Consider the following 12,083-nt stretch of genomic DNA (forward strand, 5'->3'; position numbering starts at 1 on the left):
GTGAACTGAAAGACTTGCTAGAAATTATGTGTTTTTTTTTTCACAATACCATCTGATTTTCAGGTTCACTGTTGTGATACTTGGTCATGTAAAATCAAACTTGAAGTTATATACATGTGCTGAAATATGTGCACTGTACTAATCTTGAAATAGATCTAAATCCAATTTAAAGATGATTTGATTTTTATATGCATCTAGGTATGAGAAACAGATAAATCAATATGTGTACCAGTTTAGTTGTCATGGAAATCAGGGAGTGAAAATAAAGCTTTTTGCTCACGAACTGTTTTTAGGCCCAGTCATCAGCTCTGATGATCATTCTCAGGCTTGGCAGGAAATGAGCTTTAAGTAGCACTTTCTTACATTTCTATGGCTTGAAGTGGCCATGGTAACCACTAGAATAGGCCATTCCTACATCAGTGAGAGACTGTCTACTGATTGCTATTTCATGCATTTAGATATTTTTAAGTGTCTCAAGGAAAATACAATCTGAAATATAGGAAGGCAGATAATGCTCAACTTGGATCATTGTACATAGCATTCAGTGTTTACCCACATTGAAAAAGCATTTTGAGCTCAGTACAACTGTTTAAAAGATTAGCATAGTCAATGTCTTCATCTGAAAGCAAATTTGCCTTCTCCAATATTTTAAGGATAGTGTTTTTTTCACTTGAAGTTGACTGTTTCCTTTTGTATACCACTAAAATCTGGAGCCTCTAGGTAGATCACACAATATTCTAACCAGTGAATTTAGCAATTCCTGTGACTAGAGATAATTTTCAAACTTGTATAAAGTGTCTAGAAGATTCTGTGAAAATGGTTAGCCTACGGTATCAAAAGAAATAAGGGTCCAGTTAACCCACAGGATAATGAAATTGGTTCAAAGGATGAGAAGCATGAGAGGTAATCATATATTTCATAAAACAAATTTTAAGTACAAAATGCTACTTGAGGATGTATTGCAGGGAGAAAAGTGAGAAGGTAGGACTGAAGGCAGTGAAAACAAATTTAGAATTGGAAAAAGAAATCTGTGGTCACAATGCAGAAGTTGGTTATATTTCAAAAATAAAAATCATTATTTAGGAGCAATAACTTTGAATGAAATAGCAAAATGACCACATTACCAGAAGACTAATTTGCTACTGCAATAATTTGATGACTAGCATCTATTGATGTATACAATGTATTTAGAAGTGAGTTTGACCCTCCCCTTACTTATCTCGATCCTCACAGTGACCCCAGTTTATTCATTGTTACCATGTCATAAATCATGTGATGTTGTGCATATGTGTGTCTGTTAATGGACCTTATATGATCATTTATATTGATTAATGATCAATTTGTGAAACTTCATGCCCATATCATACTGTTTTGTTTATTCTAAGCTTCATATCTTATATTTAGGAATATTGATCTCCCTTGTCTGCCTTCTCTTTTGCTCCTCTTTCCTTTGACTTTCACTATTAGCCTCAGTCCTTTACAATTACATATTCTATGCACATTTAGATTCTGCTTATCAATTTGAACTAAAAAACCTTGGCATTTGCATAAATTTTTCCTTGAATTAAAAACTATGATTGAGAAAATGAAAACTTCTTAAAACATTTTCTTCCAATTGTTATATTCCTCTATTTATTTAGATGTTTAGTGATTTTTCTCAAAAGTTTTAAAGTTTTACTATAGTCATCTTGATACCTTACTAGATTTATTTTTATCTATTGATTCTTAAATATTAAATTTATATTATATTTTAAATTTCATTTCCCATTTGTTGCTGCTGTACATAAATTGGATAAATGTTTGTATATTTCCTATACATTCAATTACTATGCTAAGTCTATTGACTAATTCTAATAATTTCTCTGTATATTATTATGGGTTTTCCTGGTACATAATGGTAACATGTTGTGGAAAGGAATATTGATAGTGGATATCCTTATCTCATTCTAGGCCTCAGAGATCAATATTTTGTGATATTCATTGTAGGATGATGTTCATTGTAGGATTTCAGACACATTCTTCAGCAGATTGAGACATTTTCTTTTTATTCTCAGGCTGAAGTGCTCAGGCAAAATATTTCTTGTGACACTCAACTAAAAAATATCAGGGAAAGAAATCCTGAAAATCTAATTCATTTTGACTAAACTAATATAATACAACTCGATATCTGTCTCTTCTATATTTGAACTAAACTATACAACTCGATATCTGTCTCTTCTATTAAATTCCTAAGTCTTATGAGGCAGACACTCCTTTTCTGTCCATGATTTAATCCTTAGTGACTGTTATAGGATCCGACATATAGGAGACATGCAAAAATTTTTATTACTAAATAAACAATGAAAAAATGTTGATAGAATAAATTGCTGTGAAAAAAAAAATCAAACACCTTTATAACAAGCAAATGTATGGCATAATTATACAGAAAAAAGTTACGAAATGTTTTTGTGTTACAAGTTCAAATGCAGTTTTTTTTATTTGTTTGGTTTGCTTTGGTACTGGAGATTAACCCAGTGGTGCTTTACCACTGAGTCGCATCCAGCATTTTTTATTTTTATTTTAAGACACGGTCTCAGTGAATTGCTTAGGGCCTTGTTAAATTGCTGAGGCTGACCTCGAACTTGTGATACTCCTGCCTCCACCTTCTGAATCACTGGTATTACATGAGTGATATATGAATGATGTGCCTGGCTGCATATTTTTTTTAACATATATACCTCAAGTATATTTACTTCCTTATAGAAACTAAGTCTAATTTTACTGGAAAAGAAATTGTATAGACACTTCTATTATTTCTATTACAAAAGTTAATTTGCCAGATCCTTAACTTTTCTCATTGATTAGTGGCATTTTATCATTCAAGTTGAAAATATCTCTTTCCATTATCTTGCTGTGCACCCAAAGCTGTATCCTACCTCTTAATTTCTTACTTTTTTCTCAATTGATATTCAACTGAGTGTGAAATGTCTCCTCACACACATCACAGGTGGTGAATGAGGGTGGGGAGGACCATGATAAGGAGGCAGAGTCCTCAGTCACTCAGGCAAGCAGAGAGTTCATGCAATTTGGAAAGCACAGTGATAGAGACAGACACCAATAACTGCTGCCAAATTTCATACCTAATAGAGCCTTATTAGATAAGGAGGATTTCAAGCCATGTTCTCTTATTATGCTTTGTTGGAATCACACTGGTAACTTTTTTTAAAAAAGTTTTTTATTATGATTATAAACATGATTAATTCTTTGATCTTTCAGGATCCCGACAGAAAAGCAGAGAACATACACATCACTGACTATAATTAGCAGAATTATGTAGAAAGACATTGAAGGTCCACAAATGTGAAAAATGATAACCACTAAGTAATACACCCTAGGCCTGAAGGGTAAATAATGAGAGGAATTACAGTTATTAGAGTCTAGAAATTTAGATAATCCTCATGAAGTATTTACCCAGGTTTCCTAGGGAGAGATGTCAGCCAGCTTTACTGATGGAGGACAAGATGAAGTCAGTTCTGTGATTACAGAGAAATGCTGGAATCTGGCAGAAAGAATGATTTTTCAAGTGTCAACTCTAGCATCACAAAGCAGAATGTAGGAGATGGTTTAGAATAATAATAAAAAACATTTAATAATTATTATTATTATTAATTATTAAATAATAATAATTTAATAATAAAACAGTTTTCAAGAGTTCCCCCAAACACTAAACAAAATAAATATCAAAAATAATATTTCCTGGAATCCAACTAAAGAAAAACAATTGCTTGCAATCGTTGATATTCCACATATCAAACTATACACATATAATCTTGCAAATGTAATATAGTTTTTAATTGCACAAGTTCTTCATGTTATAGACCTACTTTATTCAGTGAAAATATTTCATACATTTCTTTCCATGTTAATAATTTAAATGTATATTATCATTGTAATCATGCCTAAGATTCCACTAAGTTATTTATACCTAACTTAATTATGGCTTTTAGGACAATTTCATTTTCATTACACTGTGTATGAATAGTATAGTAAAAATCCATGAAGATGGATGCTAGCTGACATGTACAATTAACTCCCTAATATAAATATATGTTTGAAGGATAGGTGTACAAATATTTATGGTATACTATGTTAAGTTGCTCTTCGAAAACTGAAGAATGATTTACATTCCCAATATCAACTTTCACAATACCTATTTTCTTCCGTTTAACCAAAAAAGGATTCATTCATATTGATGATTTTTAAAAATTCAGTAATTTAAAGAAAATATTGTTTAAAATTATTGGTTACTAGTAAAGTTAATGTATTTTCACATTATTACTTTTAATGTGGTACTTGTTATTTTTATTATGTTTAGATATATCTTTTATGCCCAAAATGACTACAAATATGGTTGAAAGCAAATAAATAAATACATATGTAAATTGTTCCAATGGATTTATTCATTTTCTGATATTATAATTTAATAAATAGTGAAAATTCCTTTTAAATGAAAATTAGCTTAAACTACCTGAAAACACTATTTTAAAAGTTCTTCATGTATTTGAGCTTAAAGATAGTCTGAACCAGAAAGTAGTGAGGACAAGATAGAAAAGAAAAATGAGTAGTAGAAGATGAATAGCTAAAAACTAGATTCATTTTTATTATTATAGCTATTTTTTATTTTATTCCTGTGGCTAGGAATGACACAGCATGTCTCTCACATATTTGTGGTGATGCTGTGTAGCCAACCTCTGTGCTGCCTGCCATATAAAAGTTTAGCAATATAATTATGTACAGTACAAAATACTTGATAGTGATAATAACAATTATGTTTTGGGTCTATTTAACATATCACATTTTTATTGCTGTTTAGGATGTATTCCCAAATGAATTAAAAAAAAATGACACATTTTTTAAAACTAGAAAATATCCTCAGGTAGGTTCTTCACAAGTGTTCCAGAAGGAATTGTGATTGAAAGTTCCATGTGTTATTGCTCCTGAAGTCTTTGCAGTAGGACACTATGTGAAGATGGTAAGCAAAAATCCAGATGATCCTGATGCTGTGAAGGTCTAGGCTAGTTTTGAAAAACTAGTTGGGGAAAAAAATCTTAAAAATGAATCATCCAAAATATGCTGGATCTTTAGTAAGCTATAGCATTAGGTTTGTGAAAGTACAGTGTGTGATTACTCACAATGACAAAAAAATCACCTAATAAAACAGGCACGGTGGCAAACACCTGTAATTCAAGTGGCTCTGGAGGCTGAGCAGGAGGATCACGAATTCAAAGTCAGCCTCAGCAAAGGCAAGGTGCTAAGCAACTCAGTGAGACCCTGTCTCTAAATAAAATACAAAATAGGGCTGGGGATGTGGTTCAGTATTTGGGAGTCCCAGAGTTCAATCCCCTGTACCCATCCCCTGCCTAATAACTTAAAAAATCACCTAAGAACATATTTCTAAAATAAGTCAGATAAGTAATAGGGAAATAAACATAGAAGGGCTTTGAACCTACAGTCTGTTGCTGGTTAACTGCATAGTTATTTGGGGTCTCATTTTTCTCATTTAGAAATGAGGAGCACCTGAATTACAGTATATGTCCATTGATATTTGTTGAGTATGTAAAATTTTGCATAGTCTCCAATCTCCTACTAGGTGTAAGAATCCACCCATTGTGCCACGGTCACGAGGCCATGTGGTATCAGAATATGGCATTGCTGGGTGTGTTATGGCTCAGACTCTTGTGAAACATGAAACAAAATGAAGGGGACTTCACCGTAACAGTCACTTCTCTGTATATCTTACTCTGCACCTGCATTGTCTATATGTTAACTTATCCTTTGTAGGTATCATAAAACAAAATCACAGGATAATCAAATAAAAGGTTTCAGATACTGTGTTCCCTTATTTAGAAATCTTGTTCACTAAGAGACTGAACATCTGATAGATGACCTTTTTGTTTTTCTTCAAAAATTCTGCAGCAATGTCTTTTCTGTCCAGCTTCTATAGTATGTCAGTAGAAATATTTCTAGTGTAAAAATGTGTAGATGAAAATACAATAAAGAGAGTTACACTGTCAATAAGTGAAGAAGGTCAATATAAAAATGAGGTCACACAAAGTTTTACAATCCTATTTTATAAGGAATTAACGAAAAAGTCTAGAAGCTCTATTAAAAAAATGGACTAGAGGACAGATACTTCACAGAAAAAGAATGCAAGTGGCACTTACCATAAGAAAAGTGCTTATCCCTGCTCATAACTAGAGAACTAAAGAGCAAAATTACGCTGAAATACCATCTTTAAAGTGGCAAAAGTCTCAAGGTTTGACAACATGTTCTTTGGTTAGATTTGTGGTGAGCAAATGATTTTATACAATTCAAGGGATTATAAAATGTTGCAATCCTAATGAAGAAAGAGCAATAACAAGCAAACTTCCATTCACATTTCCCCTTAGACTAAGCAATCCCTATACAGGAAATTACACTGAGGTACTCTGAGAAAAACACAAAAAGACCATGCATGTGATTATTCATTGTGGCACTATATGTAACATCAAAAATCTGAGTGCTGCACAAGCTGGTTGAGGAAGAGGGAGAAGAGAAGGTTAAAAAAAGAAAAAAAAAACTGGACAGTATATTGAAAAAAACAGAGTATGGTAAAGGTAAAAACGCAGACAACCTTCTCTATGTACTCTTATGCGTCATCAAAAATACATTTATAAAGGAGGAAGAAAGGAAAGAAAAAGAAAGAAAATAATACAGTATTAGTTTTCTTGTTAAAGAGAAACTAAAACTAAAGAAAACTATTCGCATCATAACTCTTTGACTACGGGGTATAGAAATACAATTTAAACAGCTTAATGATAAAATATGTCACATTTTGCAATAAATTTCAGTATAACTACTGTATACATCATATATACGTAGGAGAAACTTGTTTAAACCTATGAGTCCGTCGAAGAGTGAGGAAACCTTTAACTAAACAACCCAGGGAAATATTTTTCAAGTTTTACAGGGTATTAGGCATATAGTCTAAACCCATTAATGATTGATTTAACTAGAAACGTACAGCCCAGAAGGTAGCCACTAGACACATGTGGTTGTTGAGCTGCTGTGATATGGTCATTGTTACTGAGAAACAGTACTTTTACTTTCATTTAAGTTTAAGATGAATGGATATTGAACAATTCTGTTCATGTTTGGAAAGAGTTGAGTAATTAAATCTATGTATTCAACTGCAGCATTTTGAAATCTAAATATAGAGCAAACACACCTAGTGAAAATGCATTCAGTATCTATTTAAACACTCAATCAGAGACCCTGCACCTAACAGAAGAAAAAGTGGGCCCAAATATTCACCATGTCAGCCTAGGATCAGACTTCCTGAACCAGACTCACAAAACACAAGAAGTAAAATCAATAATTATAATGGAATGGATTCAAATCAAAAAGCAAAGGAAACTATCAATAATGTGAAGAGAGAGTCCTAGAATGGGAGAAAATATTACCACATGTACCTCAGAGCATTAATCTCCAGGACTCAAAAAACTTAATATCAAAAAAATAACCCAAATAACCCAATCAATAAATGGGCAAAGGAACTGAACAGACACTTCACAGAAGGAAAAATACAATGGATCAACAAATGTAAGAAAAAAATATTCAACATCTCTAGCAATTAGAGAAATACGAATCAAGACCACTCTAAGATTCCATCTCACTCCAGTCAGAATGGCAATTATCAAGAATACAAGAAACAATAAATGTTGGTAAGGATGTGGGGAAAAGGTCACACTCATACATTGCTAGTGGCACTGCAAATTGGTGCAACCATTATGGAAAGCAGTATGGAGATTCCTCAGAAAACATGGAATGGAAACACCATTTGACCCAGTTATCCCATCTCAGTTTATACCCAAAGCACTCAAAATCAGTATACTACAGTGATGCAGCCACATCAATGTTTATAGCTGCTCAATTCACAATAGCTAAACTATGGAACCAACCTAGATGCCCTTTAACAGATGAATGATTAAAAAAATAGTATATATATATGTATATATATATATATATATATGTATGTATTCATACAATAGAATATTAGTCAGTCTTAAAAAGGAATGAAATTATGGCACTTGCAGGTAAATGATTGGAGTGGGAGTATATCATGCTAAGTGAAATAAGTCAATACCAAAAAACCAAAAGCCAAATGGTTTCTCTGATATGCAAATGCTAATTTACAATGATTGGGAGTACTAGGGAGAGTAGAATTAGTTTAGATTAGGTAGAAGGATTAAAAGGAGGGGAGGGGCATGGGAATAGGAAGGATAGTAGAGTGAAAGAGGAATTATTTTCCCTATGCAGATATATAACTATATGACCAGTTGGATTCTACACTATGCAGTAACAGAAGAAGGAGAAATTATACTCCATATATCTGATGTATCAAAGTACATTCTACTGTCTGTAAACTAATTAAAATAAATACAATTTTTTAAAAAAAAGAATGTCTTAAGCATAAAATATGCATTCGAGTTCAAGGACTACATTAGTCAGGGTTCTCTAGAGGAATAGAATCAATAGGAATTATGATTATAAAAGGAGATTTATTAGATTGACTTACACGACCAGAAGCTGGATAGTTCATAATAGTCATCTGCAGCTGGAGAGTTGGAAGAACCAGCAGTTGTGCAGTCCGAGAGGTGGAAGCCTCAGAACAAGAAAGATCAACTGTCCAAGAACAAGGCTTCTAGAAACTACCTGAGAATCACTAGCAGAGTTCACTTTGGAAGAGTGAAGAAGCAAGAGTTCGATATCCTCAGATGATGGAAGCAGCAATCAAGAACCCTTTCAGAAGAGCCAAGCTTGCATCTGCATCTGCTTCCTTGTTCTCCCACTTTATTTCATCCTTTTGGGCAGTGCTGCCATACTTAGGGAGGTCTCCAGTTCACTATCTCAACATTCCAATCATTCCTAGACGGACCTCATTGACACACCCAAAAGTCTCTTAATCATTGATGTCTCTTATTCCATTCAAGGTGACAATACAAATTGACCATTACAAGGACTTAGAACACAAGATACAAAATGCCTAATGGACAATTATCCTTTCATATGTAAAATATATTATGAAACTATATCATTTTATAATAAAATACAGTATAAAAATTAGATGAATTTTTCCTAACTTTCAAATTGTCTATGAGAAATTTTAAAATTGATAACAATTCACATCATATTTCTGTTGGACAGAGCTAGTTTTGATCAAGAAGGTCCCTGCACAGGCTGGGACAGAGCTCAGTTTCTCTAAAATCATATTAAGAGAATCTGCATCAAGGTAGTACTAAGAAGAAAAGAAAAAATATGAGTCAATTTTTGTCATTAGTCAATCAAGAAATACTAACTTCTAAACAAATACATATTTTACAGAGATCTGTATTTTCCAGTCCAAAATATTAAGAAAGACTGTGAGCTTTCTCATTTAAATATTGGTATCATTTATTATATTCTTTTTCTTTTTAGAAAAAAAGACAATAAGCTAAATCATAAGACATGAACAATGTATCTATAGAAGGGTAAAGGAACATAAGTTATGTAACATTATTTACCAGAGATCCAGAAACATTAACACAATGATTAGTTAATCTGTACCCTAGATCATTTCTTATGAATGAAAGTCTCATTTTTATTAGAGTATATAGAATATTTTCCCTATAAAAATGATTAAGCATCTCAATAAGCATATTCTTAGTTACTTTTATAATACATTCAGACAATATGTGATCCTGTGATTAGTGTGCTTACAGAGAAAACATAAACCATCATTTTGATAAAAATTTTCAAATATCATAAGAGAGAGAAAATTAACCAACAGGGAGGTGATAACTAAAATACAAAATACAGAAAACTATGGAAATATGCAGAAGATATTAAATATATTTCTACAGGATAAAAGATTAATGAAATACAGAGGTATAGAAAAAGATTATGATCCAAAGTCATTGAGGAAACCATACATATGGAGGATGCACACCACATGATAAAACAGCTTTAATATGGTTGGTAAGATCCTATGCCAAGAAATACCTCTCATGTACTATGAATTGAATGATTACTTTGCACTAGGAACAGTGAATGATAAAAGACTGGATGCAGCATTTCATTTCAACCATACAACAATCTTAAAATTCTGCTTATGTACGTCAGCTTTCACAAACAAGGAACACCAGGGTCAGATAATGTGGTGACATTCCTAAAGTGGCAGAAGCTAGAGTTTGAACTAGTTCAGTATGATTCCAGGGATTGTGCTTTCAGCTATTTTGCACACAAAAAGAATACCCTAAACTGACTTCCTTAACTATGGATCCCACTATGGGGTAAAGGTCTACATTGATGCCTAGTGGGTCATCACAGAGAGGGAACAGACTAATTTTAATTTTAGTTAAATGTGAATTAGCACTACATTTGTTATTTACCATTAAATTTAGTGATTGTACCACCTTTTCATCAGTGCCAATTTTTGAAAACAAATGGGTAGGAGCATATGGACATTTTAACTGACCTTTCTGAAAAGCTCAGAGAGGCCTAGAGTAAAAATTCAATATTTTACCTATAACCCTATTTAATTACACCTGTTTCTTCTAATTACTTCAATATAACAGAGTTGCATAAATATAGTACAATGACACCAGAAATATGCATTATATAATTATTTTCATCATTATGATCATGTACACTAAAGGATTTTATTGTAGGAAGTAATTAAGACCATTATCCACAGAAATGTAACTGAAGAGAATTTAGGCAAAAAAAGAAAATAGACTGAGCTATTATTACATTGACAGTGAAAGCTGAATTAATTCTTTCTGTGTTGTTAACAACGCTCTCCAGAAGGCAGTGTTTTTTTTGTTTGTTGTTTGTTTACGAATTTACTGCCTGTTGGAGAAACATCTGTCTAAACCCATAGCAGGACAAAGAAAGAGCAACAGCATCTTTCAATTGTGCAATGTGCAGGTGAACAATTCCACAGAACGGCCTTGTCCAGCCTGAGAATCTGGTGCTGAGATTTAAAGGCAGAAGCATGGAAATCAGGCAGTAGTTTGTGGTTTAACCCTAAAAGGGGCTTTGTGCTACTCAACTCCAAGATAAGAGAAAGCGATGTGTGTGTGTGTGTGTGTGTGTGTGTGTGTGTGTGTGTGTGTGAATAGTCTTTAAAGAAATAATTTAGGTAAAAATATTTCCAAATTAAGAGCTTTCTCTTCTGGCTGGAATTATTTCATTACCTTTATATGTGAACATGCATATTGCTCACTATGAATGCCCGGTTGACAAAGATCATTATAGTGAGAAAGAACCTAAGATTGAAGACCTCTAACTAGGTCTTGGTGCACACTGTTTATTTTTATTGACTCTTTTCAGTTATACATGACAGTGGAGTTCTTTTTGACATAATTATAAAAGCATGAATTATAATTTGCTCTAATTCAGTTCCTAATACTTTCCCTTTCCTCCTGTTCTCCCTCCCGCTTCCCCTGTTCCCTTTCCTCTACTCTACTGATCTTTCTGCTATTACTAATAATTGTTTCTTAGTGTCTTGCGGATGTATATAATGGTGGGATTGACTATGGTCTATTCATACATGTACACAGGAATCTTAAGTCAGATTCATTACACTGTCTTTCTTATCCCATTCCTCTTCCCTTCCCTTCACTCACCTTCATGTACTCCACTGATCTTTCTTCGAATTTTGATAGAATCCCCCTTTCTCAAAACATTCTCTCTCCCTTCCACCCTTATTTTGGACTAGTTTCTGCATATCAGAGAAAACATTCTACCTTTGACTTTCTGAGTCTGGTTTACTTCACTTGGTATAATGTTCTCTAGTTCCATCTTTTAACCAGCAAACACCATAATTATATTCTTCTTTATGACCTAATAAAACTCCATTATGTAACTATACCACATTTTGTTTATTCATCTTTGAAGGGAACCAAGGCTGGTTCCATAGCTTGATAATTGTGGATAATTGTGGTGCACACTATTTCTTTCTTTTTTTTTTTTAAACTAACGATGTTTATCAATTTGTGTCATGCTCACATTTTCATTATTTG

At 32.9% G+C, this 12,083-nt stretch overlaps 1 pseudogene; it reads left to right on the plus strand.

The window, feature by feature from the left end:
- The window catches only part of LOC124973844 (high mobility group protein B1-like), a 57,984-nt pseudogene that overhangs the window by 20,028 nt on the left and 25,873 nt on the right, over nt 1-12,083 (plus strand).

Source organism: Sciurus carolinensis, unplaced genomic scaffold (assembly GCF_902686445.1).
Source record: "Sciurus carolinensis unplaced genomic scaffold, mSciCar1.2, whole genome shotgun sequence".
In the NCBI taxonomy this organism is placed as follows: Eukaryota; Metazoa; Chordata; class Mammalia; order Rodentia; family Sciuridae; genus Sciurus; species Sciurus carolinensis.